We start from the raw sequence: 16,739 nt of genomic DNA, 5'->3' as shown, positions 1-16,739 counted from the left end.
ACTTATAAATAATTAATACAACAAACATTTGAGCAACTGTGGTCCACATTTCAGAAGGCACTGGAAAAACACAGGCGAATGCGTGTCAAGTCAGTATGGCAGGATGAACTTCTGCGTCAAATATATAAAAAAGCTGTGGAGATAAAAACTATTAAATATCATATGCTTGAGCTCAAATAACAAAGATGATAAGAAAGTTGTCAGTTGCTATAAATGAGGCAAGAACACAATCAATGCAGAACTGAAGTCAAGGGGGGCCTAGGGTTTTCCAATGTAGATTTAAACTTGATGAGGTTGGATCATGGGTTTTGATGCCCAAATAAGGATGCAAGATGAGGCCCTCATGCCTTGAAAGGTAGGAAGCCTCCAAATACACTTAGGAACCAAAAGGCATGCTCTGCTGTGTATCCTGGAATATGGCAGGGAAACTTTCCATCTATTCACAGCCCTGGTGGAAGAAAGCCACCTGGGAGAAATGGAAACCGAAGCCTACCCACAGGCAGGTAGGAGATTCGAATTTTTCTCAGTGTTTTGAAAGTGAATTTTTGCCCCTCTCAGGGGCCAACTTAAAAATCATGTGTATGCTTACATCTGTAAAACAGGTTTTTCCCAGGAAAGACAATGCCTACTGGAAATAATCAAGCCACCAAAAATTGCCAACCACATCATAAAATAAACATCTATAGAACAGTCAATAGGTGGAACAAAGATAAAGCAGCTGGAATTCAATCTTAATAGTTGATAGCCAATGTGTTATTAGGAATAATGTCTTCATATTTGTTACAACATTTTAATTTTTCTCTCAAAATATCTCTAAAAATATAAAGACTTCCAATTCTCGTTCCTACTTATATCTATCTGTTGGCTTGCTCTGCATTTCAGTTGAAAAAATTTTGTTGAATTCTGGAATTTGAAGGGAGATTTTATTTGCTTGCTTACTCATTTCCTCAACAAAAATTTACTGAGAGCTATGTTGTACCAAGTCAATGTGGCTAAGAAGACAATGTCTAGTTGACAGAGAGACTAGAAAGCAGGAAGTTATAGGGGAGAGGGGTGAGGGGATAGGTTAGCCTGGTGATGGGTATTAAAGAGGGCACGTACTGAATGGAGCACTGGGTGTTATACGCAAACAATGAATCATGGAACACTACATCAAAAACTAATGATAAAACATAAAAAAAAAAGAAATTGCAAATCAGATTTGCCTCAAATGTCTACTCTATAGCAAAAACCCTAAAAGATTTGGTGATGTCTACAGAATTCTTGGTGAAGAAAATGACTTTACCCAAAATTCCAAACATCTAAGTTTTTGATCACATGAGAAATTAATTGAAAGACAACCATACATTTATAGGAGCTCAGAAACTATGCTGCTAATTTACCCAATAAAAACAGTTGATGCAAAGCACATGGCAGTTAAACCAGAGATAAACCTCAATAAACCTCAATAAGGAAAAGGAAGTTTGGGTTATAAAAGGATGTAACTTTGGGGCACCTGGGTGGCTCAGTTGGTTAAGCATCTGCGTTCAGCTCAGGTCATGATCTCAGGGTCCTGGGATCCAGTCCCACATTGGGCTCCACTCAGCAAGGAGTTTGCTTCTCCTTCTCCCTCTGTGTGCACCCACTCTCTCTCTCAAATAAAAACAAAACAAAACAAAACAAAAAACCCACAAACTTAAAAGAGCATAAGAAATATTGTGGCAGATTAGTGACAAGGGTCATGGAACCAGAACTGCATTGAATAGTCTTAAGTTCACATTTTTTTAGTGAGCCTTGCCAATTTGCAAATGAAGATACTGCATCTACAAATTGCAGATTTAATTTAATTACTGAAGTTGTATAGGACAAAAACTGCCTGACAACTTCCCTGAAATTGATCTCTTTCATGGTAAAATGTATATTATTTTTTTAAAAGGTAGTCTGTGATATAAATTCTTGTTCACATCAAAACCATCAATGATCATTCATTCGTTTTCCTATCTTTTCTGTGTGCTTTACTAAAAAGTACCAAAGACCTTTACAAGAAGTACCAACAGGTTCATCAAATCTGGAATAAGATAATGGAAAGCATGAATGATCTAAAAGATAGAGACAAATGATTCAAAATAAGTGGTCAGTTTTTTTCACCATATAACACTGGGAAAGATTAGAAAACACTTGCCAGTGCATGTACGCATTATCTATTATCTTTATGTTTTGTTTATCAGAAAAGTTGAAAGACTGAAAAAAGTCACGTTTATAAGAAAATTCTAATAGAACTGTATGATAACATGGTTCGGGGAAAATAGGCTCATCAGTAGAAAATATACTCTGGGTCAAAATATCGGTTAATATGAACTAAAATTCAGAAGTTGGAAAGGTAGCAGTTAAAAAATAATAAAATTTCAAGGGACGCCTGGGTGGCTCAGTCAGTTAAGCATCTGACTCTTGATCTTGGCTCAGGTCTTGATCTCAGGGTTGTGAGTTCAAGCCCTATGTTGGGCTCCATGCTGGGCATGGAACCTACTTAAAAAATAAAAAGATTAAAAAAATAAATAAAATTCCTCATGTTATAGAAAAGGGAACTCAACCACTACTGTGACTTGTGATAATATAATTAGAGAATGATCTGTGTTTTTAAAATTGTAAATGAAAACTCCAGGAGAATTAAAGCAGGCTATTTACTCTTCAAATCACATGAAGAAGAATTAAAAATAAACATGAAAAGGGAAGAATATAAGGTAAAAAAATATTAACAAAATAAAAGTGGAAAATCTGAAAACAAAAAGAATGAATACTACACTCTTTAACATGACAGTGAAACACATAAAAATCATTTCTCAACCACAATCTACCAAATTTATCCTAAATATATATTTTTATTGTAAGTGTTTTTGGAGTTCATAGAGCAGGATACTTTTCTGGCCCTTATAAATGCTATTATATAGAGGTTTTAAGGAGGTAATTAGCTCACTATATTAAAAATAAAGAAAAAATGTGAAGATGTAATGGGTTATTACATTCAAATTGAACTCAAATTATTTCATTCAATCAGTTTTTGTATTTTGTAGTTGGATTCATTAATTATTTGTCATAATCAAATGTTATTTAATTTTTTAAAAGCTGTCATTATAAAAACATATTGAATAAATGCCCAAGTGTAGACATTTAAACAGCTAATACAAAATACCTTTTTTTGTCAATGAGTGCAGATGTCCCTTTTCAGCTAAAAATAAAAATGAGATGTGATACAAAGGAAAGACATCAACTTCCAAACTAGGATGAGAGTTCTGGAAAATGAATATACTATCAGTATGGGTAAGGGAAGAGTTTGTTTTCAATTTATAGGAAGCTAAATCTTGGAGATCAGTTGAAATAAGGTTGTTATATGACCGCTATTTTCTTAATTATACTTTTTTGAGTGCCATGTTCCCTCTTGCTGTAGGATCTTTGCACACGCTGTTCCCTCTGCCTAGGACACTCTTCTCCCCCACCTCTTTAACTCCTGCCCTTTCTTCAGATCTCACCTCGAAAATTAATTCCTCAGAGGTTTTCTTTGAGCTTCTTAGAAGGTCTTTTTCCCCTTTTATGCTTTCATCACATTATTTCATTTATTTAATGAATACTTACCATATTTCATTGAAACTAAGACACTGGTGATGGTAAGATATACCTTAGTTTCTGTGTTATCTCTTGGAAAGACAATGTGAGACCAATTAAACTATGACACAGTGTTTCATAGGAGTCAGAATTTTTATTTTACCCTTATTGAAAGAGCTCTTTCAGAAATAGTTAGACCTACTTTTACCATATATCCCTTTTGCGGATACATAAAAAAGAACTTTAAAATGAAATAAATAAAGATACTCCTAAAACGTTCACCTTCAGAATTCAACTTTCAGTTCCTTTTCAAGTCAGAAAGATCAATACCCATGTGTTTCCATATGCTGTTGTCTTTTAAGCCATCAGAAGCATTGTTGGTGCATTGCTTCCTAAAAGTTTGCTCTAAGCTTTAAGTCACTGGCTTTTAAAAGTTTTCTCCAAGTTTTACTTCACTGGAAGACTTGCATAGGTAATTTATTGATTTTTACCAAAAGGTTTCAAATTAAGCTTTTCCTGATATTATCAGGACTCATTCCTTCTTCTAATGGACCTAAAAAACTGTCTAATCAAGCAACCAAAAATAAAGACATCCAAGCACGTGTAGATAATGACAACTGTCACACCCTCAGTTAGTGAATATGATATCATTGATGATAAGGATAGCCCGGTTTCCAAAATGTTAAAGTACATAATTTACATTGAAGAAATGTGCTACGTATGCTAATGTTCCAAGCCTTGTTTTATGCACTCTATGAATATTAATTCATCTCATCTTCATGACAATCCTATGTGTGTACAATTAATAGTCCCTTTTCAGTAAAGAAGAAGCAAGCACAGAGGTTGAGTAACTTGCTCGACAGTCAGAAAGTGACAGAACTGTGTAAACTTGTGTATCTCCTATAAGTTGAAACAAAGTTGTAACTTACATTCCCTGTTTGAAAAATGAATTCTTTCTACTACTAGATTGTATACTCTATGAGGGCATATTGTTCTGCCTATTGAAACCCCAGGGGATATCACAGTGTTTGATACAAAACTAAAAGCTCAAGAGAGATACTTGTTATAGATTGAGGATAGATAACCTTCTCTGTACTTTCTCTAACCTCAGCATCTTTCCTTCTCTTCTTGTTAACTTTGACTTTTGTAATCTAGCATTATGTGAAAAGAGAATACATTTCCTCATATGTAACATGATTTGAGGAAAGTTGAGATATTTCACTTGAAATGATCTTCTTAAGTGATTAATGAAGCCAACTATTAGTGATCTACACTTCTGTGTTTGACATTTTTCTCTTGTAGAGGTCCTCTTTTTAAGATGTAAATATGTGTGATAGGTTACATGATATTGTGTGAATTTGCTAGGCCTGTCTCTCCTATTGATAAGCAGACAAAGACGGGTTTAATATGAGGACTCAAGATGCCTGCTATGGGAATCAGAGTGAATTCAGGGAATCTGGAAGGATTAAACTCAAATCTAAAATACACACACACAGACGCACACTCAACAAAACAAAACAAAACAAAACACAACCCCAAAACCCCTCAAATCTCAATGAACCCAGATGGTTTTTAACTTCTATTGAAGTATATAATATACACACTGAAAAATGTACCATTCGTAGGTGTATAGCCTGTGGGTTTTTACAAAGTAAACACACATTAACAAAACAGAACATTATCAACATCCTAAAATGCCTAGTCACTACACCTTCGAGAACAAAACTTTCTGATTTCTGTCATCATTGATTACTTTTGCCCATTTTTACACCCAAATTACACAGAATCCTTAAGTATGTACTCTTTTGTGTATGGCTTTTTTCATTCAATCTGTGTTTGTGAGATTCACTCATATTTTTATGTATCATCATAGTCCATTCATTCTCATTGCTGTATTGTATTCCACTGGATAAACACAGCATGATTTATTTACCCATTTTATTATTTGTAGGTGTTTGCATATTTTCCAGTTTGGGATTATTATAAATAATACTGTTATGAACCTTGTATATGCCTTTGGGAAAAATAGATATTAATCTATTCTGGGTATACACCTAGTAGAATTTTGGGGCCCCATGTGGTATGTGAAAATGTGAGCTTCAGTAGATAAGCCAAATGTTTTTTGAAGAGGTTACACTGGGGCATCTGGGTGGCTCAGTCAGTTGGGCGTCCAACTCAGTTTGGCTCTGGTCATGATCTCTGGCTTGTGAGATTGAGACCCACAGTGGGAGCACCACTGTGGGCTCCCCGCTCCCTGCTCAGCAGGGAGTCTGCTTGATATTCTCTCTCTCCCTCTCCTTCTGCCCCTCTCCCTACTCTCTCTCTCTCTCTCTCTCAAATAAATAAACAAAATCTTTAACAAAATTATGAAGAGGTTGCACTACCCACCTTTTCCTCCTCCTCCTTCTTTTTCTTCTTTTTGGTGGTAGGGAGGTCCCATCCTGTTTGTCTTGCCTTATCTAGAAGGGCTTCATGGCACATCGAGTCCTTCATTCAATGTGTACATACTGAGAACGTGCCAGGTACAGGGAAATATCAATAGCAAATTTTAGGCTTCTGGGTTGAAAATATGCTTGCATATCCATCTCCCATTCAGTCACCATAGAATCACTGTAAATTAGGTGGTAGAGGCATTACCGTTCTTCTATATATTTGGATTATGAAGCTCAGGAAGATTAAATGGCTTACTCTTCTCAGCTGGTAAATGCAGTGCTTGAACATGAACCCAAGAGTTCTGACAACACATCCTATGGTTATCCTACTTGGTCATGTCACCTCATCTTAAGGATATGACATATTTTCTTCTATCAATCTACTTGTCATTTCTGAGAGGGTTGAGAGCAGGATACTTAGGAAATTGCTTTAGCAATCAAACGTACTCCGTTGTGACATCAGAGAAGTAGCTTCTACTTCTGGCCTTCTACCATGTGACCAATGGAGTGACTGGGTGCAGGCACAGCGTGGGGGTAAGGAGGTCAGTTCTCCTTCAGCATGTCCTGAAGTAACCCAGAGGTGAAAGGAGGCCTCCCTTTTCTAGTGCGGCAGGTGAAAGCATCCCATTTGAGACAGAGAAGACAGGCAGGGAGGCTAAGCCAGCATCATACAGCCTGCTCAGCTCTGCTGTTTCCCACAACTCCTCATTTCACAGACTCCAATTTTTCCCCCCAACCTAATTTTATAAATCAGTAACTACTTTATCATCTAAAACAGAAGAAGCCTTGACTAACAAAATTTAGTCTTGATGGAAAGATAGTCCACTAAAATGGATTGTAAGAGGGAAAAGATAGAAGATAAATAGGAATAAAACTTACTTTTGCTCATATGTTGATTCAGGATAGAAATATGATATCAAATATCACTGCACAGATGAAAAATCCCCAGTTACAAAGCATTTTTCCTAAAGACAAAAATCAAGCCAAATTGCACCTTTTATGATATATCCAGACCTTTATGTCCGTGATCCTAGATACATTGAGGGTACTGAATGATGCGCTGTAATTGTACACAAAAGTACTGGAACAATCTTTTGTTTCTTTATTTACCTCTATTATAAAATGTCTTGGCAGATTTAGCCATTAACAGTTTCTGCTTTCTCAAGGAAAAGATAATTTACCCGCTTAAAGATATTAGGCTCCTGTGTATTGTCTCTCTCCATTTGGTATCCCTGATTCCCCCTCTGAACACTCGAGCGCTTGCAATCAGGGCACAATGACGCTCGCTAATAGCAACTGAACCACTGCACCCGTCACAGTGTTGTGCAGCTCCCACATCCACGAGCACGGAGCCCCAGCTATGTGGAACAGCATCCCAGAGCAGAGGCCAGGGCCTCTCCACAGCTGCATCTGCTTCCCTTCCCCGCCCGCGCCCCCGCCCCCCTCCCCCCCCCCGCTCCGGGAGCATCTGCTATGAAGTGTAACTCCAGATGAGCACATGGAGACCCAAACTTGAGCATTTTTCTCCTGATATTCTCAGATCCTAAAATTCTCCTTGAACCCAAATGCTCAAACTCCAACAGCCATTGGAACAATACTGGTGTTCAGAAGAAGTAGGGCTCTTGTTGTGATTAAGGGTATTTTTCCACTGACAGAAATAGTTACAAGAGGTTAGTGTGACTTTTCTGGGCAGAAAAATCTATTTTGATTTTTCTCATAGGTGGTATCTTTTTTTAAAAAAATAAATAAAGATCATAGGAATGCAGAGATTGTCCACGTTGGAAGAGTTTTGATACTTTGTCAGTTGTTTTATTTTACAGTGCCCTGTCTTCATCCTCGAGGTAAAGTACATCATGTTTTATTTTTATTGCATATGAATTAAAAATATTTGGCCATTGAGGATCAAGAGATGGCATGATCCTCTTGAAATAATGAAGAATTTGTGAAGTAGATCACAAATCAGAACTTTTTAACTAAATTAAATCACAAGATAGGATGGAATTTCCTCTTAGAAACAACAGAATCATCAGATTTCTCCTGGCTATTTTGAATCTTTGGGGGAAGATCATATTCAGCATTCATGAGACTGTATTGTGGCCGGGTTCCTGCTCCATGATAATCTTTTAGTCCTTTTAAAATTGCAACAATATAAATAGGAGATGGGGGGAGGAAGGATATATCTTTTTGTTTTTTAAAAAGAAATCCATCCTTGTTCTCTCCAGTCAGTACTTCTAATGTTCCTTTAGCCTAACAACATTCACATCTGCTTCTAGTGTCCCATTTTTCTCAAGCAAGTTCGACCAAGTTGATCATCTAGTCTAGAAACCCTCTGAAAACAGTGATCATCCCACATACCACCAGCAGCAACCGATGCTGCAGCGAAGCTTGCAGTAAATATCTATTGGATAAATGAATGATTAAAAGCGGGCGCCTGGGTGGCTCAGTTGGTTAAGCGACTGCCTTCGGCTCAGGTCATGATCCTGGAGTCCCGGGATCGAGTCCCACATCAGGCTCCCTGCTCAGCCCGGAGTCTGCTTCTCCCTCTGACCCTCCTCCCTCTCATGCTCTCTGTCTCTCATTGTCTCTCTCACAAATAAATAAAATCTTAAAAAAAAAAATTAAAAAAAAATGATTAAAAGCATGATTTATGGGATTTTCCACATGCTTAGACTAGACATTTACCTTAGGAGTGCCTATTATTTTAATGCTAAAATGTAGTTGATATATAATTTCAGTCATTTTTAAAAATGTGAGTTTCCACTTGTTCTCTGGCTATGGCCAGTACCCTGTAAAGATTGACAGCTGTGTACACTGAGGTAAGAATAATCACTGATGCACCTCTGGTCTTCTGCTCACCTCCTCTTTCACTAACCAGACAGGTGAGCTGTGAACTGGGCTCTGTTCCTCACCATGCCAGGCTGAACTAGTGCCGAGCTGCTGTTGGCCGGGTTTTGTTCCACAAGAGGTATCAGTCCAGGGATGAAACAGAAGTAAAATATTGCAGACACTTCCTATACTTTCTCTTTAAGCCCTTTCAAATTCCTTCTACTCCAGGCTCTTTGTGATACCTGTCACCATGACCAGACGTACTGGAACCAACGCCTTCAGCCTAAAACACAAGTGTTCACGAGTTCCTGTCCTCTGGGTTGCATACCCAATATCACTGAGATTTTTCTTAGGCATTACTGACCTGCTTTATATGCATTTGTTTACCTCCCTCCCTTTTAATAGTAGAAATTACATATAAAGCTCAGTGTTTATATGAACTTCATCATTACCTCTCAGGGGTTTGGAGGATCAGATAACTAACATATAAAGGGACCAGGAATGTCTTTGGGGACAAGACATAATATTAATTACTGGCATGTACTTCTGGTCTCCTTTGTAATACCATCTCTGCTGCCTCACAAGCACCTCCCCAAGAGCCTGGAGGAGCTCTCATTCTGCAAGCAGGAATTCAGCTGAAATTACCATCTATAGTCAGAAAAGCCTTTCAGCAACAGAGGGATCTTTGTATGTGCAGACTCTCCTGCATGTGGCTGGTTGGCATGACCAGCCAGCTGTGGGTTACCTGTGGGCACCAGCCATGTAAGGTCACAGACCAATGAGGAGACCTGAGTTCCCATACCACCTCCGCAGATGGGTGCAGCAGGGATCTGAGACACAGGCGGTTTGAAGTGCATGGGGTAAGGCAGTGTCAGTGAAGATAACGGTCCCTCACAGATTACCCAGCCAGGCAGCTCAAGCCAACAACGCATTTTATATCTTTAATTTTTACAAGGCACTGGTGAAATCACACACACACACACACACACACACACACCATGCTGGCAAAACAGAGAAGTGACTATGCAAAGCTACAAAACACAACTGTTTTTTCTCAGAAATAGGAAAGCAAAGGTTTAAATCACTGAAGGCAAGCTTGCTACTTCCTCTTTTTTGTTTGTTTGTTTTCTGTTCAAATTTGGCCCAAATATCCAGGCAGAGGGAAGTGAGATGGAGAGCGAGAGTCAGGCTTTCTCTCGTTAGCTGTTTCTAAATCCTCTCAGCCCTACAGGAGCCCTGATCTGTGTATTCTGAAAATGGCAAGAGATACGTATTGTATATTCAAATAATATAGCAGTAAAACCAAGATTCAAGGGTTGTTAATCTCAAACATATTATGGGATTGCAGAGCAACTAAGGTACTGAGTGTCCCATTTTAATTACCAGGATTGGCAGAAGAATCCAATTATGTCGCTGTGTCCTCAACATAACCCTTTCTGTCTTTGTTTGCTGCTCAGCTATTCTGAGCATGTTTTGATCACCTTTATTTGTTTGTTGTGTTTTGTTTCCTAGTATGCAAGCCTCCTGCTCTAATTTGAGAGATATTTTTGGAGGTTTTATTCTCATCGAAAGAGCTGCTCATCTTCCTCTTGCAAGCATGAAATGTTTCACATTAAGAATATTTTTTTCTTTTATCATTCCCTAGTGGGATTGAGGCAATGAGGATGACTGGCTTCCCATATGTGCCAGACCATTGTTTGAATCTGATGGTTACAGGCACAAATTAGTCTAACTCTGAGCTTCTGACATCACTGGAAATTTCAGGCTCGGAGTAAATTTTTATTCCATATGAATCCTTAGTGCCATGCAAAGAAAGGATCCTTAGTACTTTCTGCTTCTAAACATATTTTCACACCCTAGGATCTGTACAATCCCAGGACTGAATAGAAATAAAACAAAATTTTTAATTCAAATGATCACTCTCGTTGATAGTTAGGCCAAAATATTATCTGCATGGATTATGGACAGCACTTTTACGATAAACATTAAATTAGTCACCAAGTTCTTTCCATCCTACCCACTGTTATCACTGGAATCTAACCTTTTATTTCCATTCCTGTTGCCACTATCTGCTTTAGCTCTCATTGCACTTCCACAAATATTTCAATAATTTTCTAATTAATCTCTCTGCTTCCAATCTGTCCTTGCTCTCTCCCTCACTCCCATTTATTCCTCCAAAGCACAGGTATGACCAGCTCATTTTCCTGCTCAAAAATTTTACAAGGTACCCTGCTGTCTATAAAATATCACTCACTCCCCTCATCTGACATTCAAAATCTTCTCTGACATGGCACTGATCTAACCTTTCTATCTGCACTCTATTTCCTCAAATCAACACTTCCACCAAACTCCATTATCAACTCTACCTCAACAGGCAACATATTTGCCTAACACTGGCTTATTGTTTTTCTCGTGCTCTATTATTAGCCAAAAATTAGGTTTTGCCTCCATTTTCTTATATTCAAATCTCATTCTGCAGGATTAAGCATAATTATTACTGTTGTCCCACTCAAATTCAAAGAAGTCTTTACCATAATACTTTTTGTAACCTATTTTGGGCTTGTTTTATCTTCATTATGTTCATAGTGATCTTCACCAACATATTTTGAACTCCTTGATCAAAAAGGTTATGTTTTATACATTGTCGTATAGCCCCCATTGCCTTGGTACTCTGGCATTCCTGTAAGTACTCATTCATTCATCCAACAAATATTCATTGAACTCCTATTTAGCGTCCAGGGCTGTGCTACATGCTAGGGATGTAACAGTGAACATAACACACAAAACTTCCTGTGCTTATGGAATATATATTCCATTAGAGGAGAACAGATAATAAATAAAGGAAGTTGGTAAATATGTAGAACTGGGAAAGAAAATAAAACTGTGAAAAGGATGGGGGAAATGTCATTGTACATAGGGTGACATAGGGGAAGGTGATGTTTGAAAAAGTAAGAAAGCTGAAGAAAGTATGAGAAAAGGTCATGGGACATCTGGGGGGAAGAGCTTTGCAGGCTGATGCAATAGCAAGTGCAAAGGCCCTGTGGAGGAGTTGCTGAAAGTGAAAAAGGCGAAGAGTAGTAGCAGATGAAGTGGAATTATAGGGTGGATGGAATGGACAGAGGTGAGCAGTCATACAGTAACTTAAAGTTAATTGTAAGGACCCTGGCTTTAATCTGAATATTATGGCAGATTATTGTCAGATTTAGGCCGGAAAGGAAAATGGTGTGAATTATAATCTAAAGTATCATTCAGTTTCTGAAATTGTAATGGATTGAAGAGAGCCAAGGCTGGAAGCAGAGGGAACAGTTACAATATTATGAACACTTGAGCTTGAGCAAGTGGGTGTGGTACATTCTGGATATAACTGTATAGGATCTCTATTAACTCCTCTTTCTAACCAATAGCATAAATGCCAAAAAAAAAAAAAAAAAAAAGCTAGATATACACTCTGTGCACTCTGTGGTCTTGGAAAAGAATGAGAGACTCTGCCCCTCCTCTTTGTCTATTGTGATGGTGCTCTGAATGACAAAAGTAACTAAACATTATATAATGTGACCTAATCAAAAGGAGATGAAGAAGGAGGAGGAGGGCAGAGGGAAGGAGGAAAACCAAAAGATCCCCTCCAACTCTTGTTGTGCTGACCCACGACTGCCACTTGCTCAGATGGACATAGTTGATAACAGAAAATATGTCATAGTAAGTTGTTATAGCCTCTTTGATGAATTGTTTTCCAGATAACCTTTTTTTCCCCATGTATATGCTTCCTAAAATAAAAAAAGTAAATTATTTTAATTCTATTCTTTTTTTTTCCATTTAAGACAGGGAATACTTTATTCAAACTCATCAGAGAAATGGTCAGCTTGAGTCTATAACAAAGCATCATGGTTTTTTTTTTTTTTCCGGTTTTTTGTCTGTCTTTTTTCTTTTTTTTTTTTCTTTTTATTTAAATTCAGTTTAGTTAAGATATACTGTATTATTAGTTTCAGAGGTAGAGTTCAGTGATTCATCAGTTGCATACAACACTCAGAGTTCATTACATCAAGTGCCCTCCTTAATAAAAATCACCCAATCACCCAATTACCCCATCCCCCCACCCACCTCCCCTTCCGCTGGGGAATGGGATAATTGGGTGATGTAACAAAGCATCATGTTTTAAAGCATAGGTCAGTAATTGTATATGACAGTATACGTGCTGCATACAAATTAGCTGACCAGAGCACAACTTTTCAATATTTACAACAGGATAAGCTTCCCTGTAAAAGCAGCACCTTTGTGACATTTTTTTTTTTTTGGATGAGGTTTGATATTTTTGTTTTTATTTATTTTCTTATTATGTTCAATTAGCTAACATATAGTACATCATTAGTTTTTGATGTAGTGTTCAACAATTCATTAGTTGCAATAAAGAAGATGTGGTTCATATATACAACGGAATGTTACTCAGCCATCAGAAAGGATGAATACCTACAATTTGCACTGACGTGGATGGAACTGGAGAGGATTATGCTAAGTGAAATAAGTCAAGCAGACAAAGACAATTATCATATGGTTTCACTCATATGTGGAATATAAGGAATAGCACAGAGGACCACAGGAGAATGGAGGGAAAACTGAAGGGGGAGAAATCAGAGAGGGAGACAAACTTTTGTGACATTTTTAACTTTAGTATTCCTTTCCTTCTTCACCCTCTCCTTCAACAGAAACCACACCAATCTCCTCATAATCCTTCCCAAGGGCAGCCATGTCCTCATAGGCCTCAGAATACTCTCCTTCCTCCATGCCCTCACCCACATACCAGTGAAGAAAGACATACTTGGCATACATCAGGTCAAATTTGTGGGCCTCAGCAATGGCTGTGGTGCTGCTCAGCATGCACACAGCTCGCTGTACTTTGGCCAAGTCTCCGGGTACCACGCTGGAAGTCTGGCAATCGGTGCCAACTTTGAAGCCAGTGGGCACCAGTCCACCAACTGGATGGTACACTTGGTCCTGATGGTGGCAATGGCAGCATTGACATCTTTGGGAACCATGTCACGAGGGTACCACAGGCAGCAAGCCCTGTACTTACCATGGTGAAGGTCACATTTCGCCATTGGTTGGCTGGCTCAAAGCACACATTGCTGATCTCTGCTACAGAAAGCTTCTCTGGTTCTCAGCAGAGATGACAGGAGCATATATGACTAGAGGAAAGTGGATGTGGGGATAGAGCACCCGGTGGTCTGGAATTCTGTCAGATCGACATTCAGGGCTCCATCAATTCTTAGGGAAACGGTGATGGAGGACACAATTTGACCTATCAACCTATTCAGGTTAGTGTAGGTTAGGTGTTCAATATTAAGGTTTCTACAACAGATGTCATAGATGGCCTCATTGTCTACCATGAAGGCACAGTTTGAGTGCTCCAGGGTGGTGTGGAAACCTGGGGGTGGGGGGGCGGCTGGATAAATGGAGAGCTTCACCTTGGACTTCTTGCCATAATCGACAGAGAGAGGTGATGAGAAGGTCAGTGATCTCCTTCCAATGGTGTAGTGTCCCTGGGCATAGTTATTAGTAGAATCTTCCTTGCCTATGATGAGCTGCTCAGGGTGGACAAGCCAGCAGTAGGTGCCATTGTGAACTTCATCAATGACTATGGGCTCCAGGTCTACAAATACTGCCCTGGGCACATGCTTGCCAGCACCCATCTCACTGAAGAAGGTGTTGAAGGAGTCATCTCCCCGCAGTGATCCTGTCACTTGGCATCTGACCATCGGGCTGGATGCCATGTTCCAGGCAACAGAGCTCTCAGCAGGCATTGCCAATCTGGGCACCAGCGTGGCCAACATGGATGGACATGCATTCATGCATGGCTGCTGCTTTGTGGCTGCCGAGCAGATGGTGAAGAAGAAGAGGAGAGGTTGTTGCCTCTTACAGTGTGACTCTCAAGTGGTTGATATAAGAGAACCTCTTAATTCTATTCTTAAAATTCGGCTATTTTGTTTAGTCTGTGCATATAGAAATTCTCTTTCCTTGGCTGCTCTATCAATTATTTCATACATGAATCAATGAAAATATAAGATTTAATAAGCACCTTCAAGGCATAGTTCTATGCATGTAAGGCAAAATCTCATAGATTACAATGCAGTTGGGAAGATAAATTACTACATGTGTTCTGAATAGGGTAGTAGCTCAATACTAGTGACTGAAGGAAAAAAACCACAAAAAATAAGTGATATATAGCCAACTGTGTCTCATAAGCAGAAAAAAATAAAAACATACTAGAAGTTCTGCACAAGGACCATCCATCCATTCTGTGTTGATGTATTAGAGAGATTTTATTGAAGAATGAATAGAGATAAGGCAGAATGAAAAAGAGGAGAATTCCGGGTATAGGGAGTATATAAATAAGTTCTTGGGAGAGTGTTTGGGCAGTAGATTATATAAAATGGATCAAATAAGTTGGAATAGAATAAAAATAAGACTGTCCAGAAGGCTTAAGCTCTAATAACAGAGACTTAAATACCCAAGTGAATAAAGATGGACTCTGGCCAATGCAAGATGAATAGCTGCTAAAAGATTTTTAAGAAGTATAAAGGGGAAAGAAAAATTTGAAATTATAAAAACTTCATTTAATAAAGATCAACCAGGAAGTCAAGTGCAAAAAAGAGAAAGAGTTCTGAGCTCCCATATAACTTAAACATTGATAATTTTGAGACATCTTTAAAAGCCCGTCTCTCATCTTAAATAATATGTTTGCACTTCTTCGCAAACTTTTATACTGGTATTCCATAAACCATAAAGGAACAGAAGAATTCTGGCTCAATCACTTTTCTATTTCTAGGTCACAAAGCCAGTATTTAATTTGGACTAAATAGTGGCTTGGTCATTTCACAGCCAGTAAGGAAAAGCACAACAACATTTAGAATGGGACTTTTCCTGTTATAATCTTGGCTAAAGCCACATTGCTTATGCTATTGGTTGCTAATCCAAATGACACAATCCAAAGATAAGTACTACACACATCATAATGGGATTGATGAAAAGAAAGCCAAACTAACCCAGCGACCATTACTCACTTGAAAACTATATAGATTAAGGCTAAGGGTGTATCAATGAGGACCAGATTTCTTTAGGTGAAGGAATTTGTGAGAATAAAGATAACTGTCAGGATTTCCCTCTCCTCCTTGTAGATACCCTTAAAGTACATTAGAAAGCTCTAAAAATCCTTGAAGAGATTAGGAGAAATTGGGGTCAAGGAGGAGAAATTAACTTCTTTTACTCCCTGATTGCATGTTCCTGAGCTCAGAAACCCAGGGTGTTGCTGCCAGGGTGGAGACTATTGACATTTTAGGAGAGCTTGACCTGTTGCCCCCTAGAGTTTTGGCAGCCAAGACACTGCAACTTGACTCTCACATTGAAAGTTTTGAAGCTGGGAGGATGCCTGGAGTACCCACCCGTACACGAATGAGGGAAAGAGAAGAGAAGTCATAGTAGAAGCAAGCTGATATTCTACAATTTGACAAACAAGGGGGTTTACATTCCTTTGAGTCAAGTGGATATTGTGGAAAATAGCTAGGCTGAAGTACTATTGAAAGTATTGCCCCTCCCTCACCAATTAAAAAAAAAAAAAAAAAAGGATACTTCTCATAGTGAGGACCTAGTATGTAAACTGCCAGAGGCACTAGCTGAGAGTGAACTCAAAAGGTCAGCTCAGGATTGCCACATTTTTGCCAGAGAATATATAATAGTGCAGGTCACCATGGGGTGGGTAGAGAGGAGTGGTTCATAAAGAATCCAATAATACGCTTCATAAAAGTACAAGTGTTTGGATGTCTGCCATGACAGAGGGCAAAAACCAGCCAGTGTGAGCCAAGAAGGAATAGCCAATAATTCCACCTACTCAAAAGACCTTTTATCACCTCG

At 38.6% G+C, this 16,739-nt stretch overlaps 1 pseudogene; it reads right to left on the bottom strand.

The window, feature by feature from the left end:
• Positions 1-13,499: 13,499 nt before the first annotated feature.
• LOC116635221 lies at positions 13,500-14,680 on the bottom strand (annotated as a pseudogene).
• Positions 14,681-16,739: the final 2,059 nt, after the last annotated feature.

Source organism: Phoca vitulina, unplaced genomic scaffold (assembly GCF_004348235.1).
Source record: "Phoca vitulina isolate PV1807 unplaced genomic scaffold, GSC_HSeal_1.0 scaffold10, whole genome shotgun sequence".
Lineage (NCBI taxonomy): Eukaryota > Metazoa > Chordata > Mammalia > Carnivora > Phocidae > Phoca > Phoca vitulina.
This window is presented reverse-complemented; position numbering and strand designations above follow the sequence as displayed.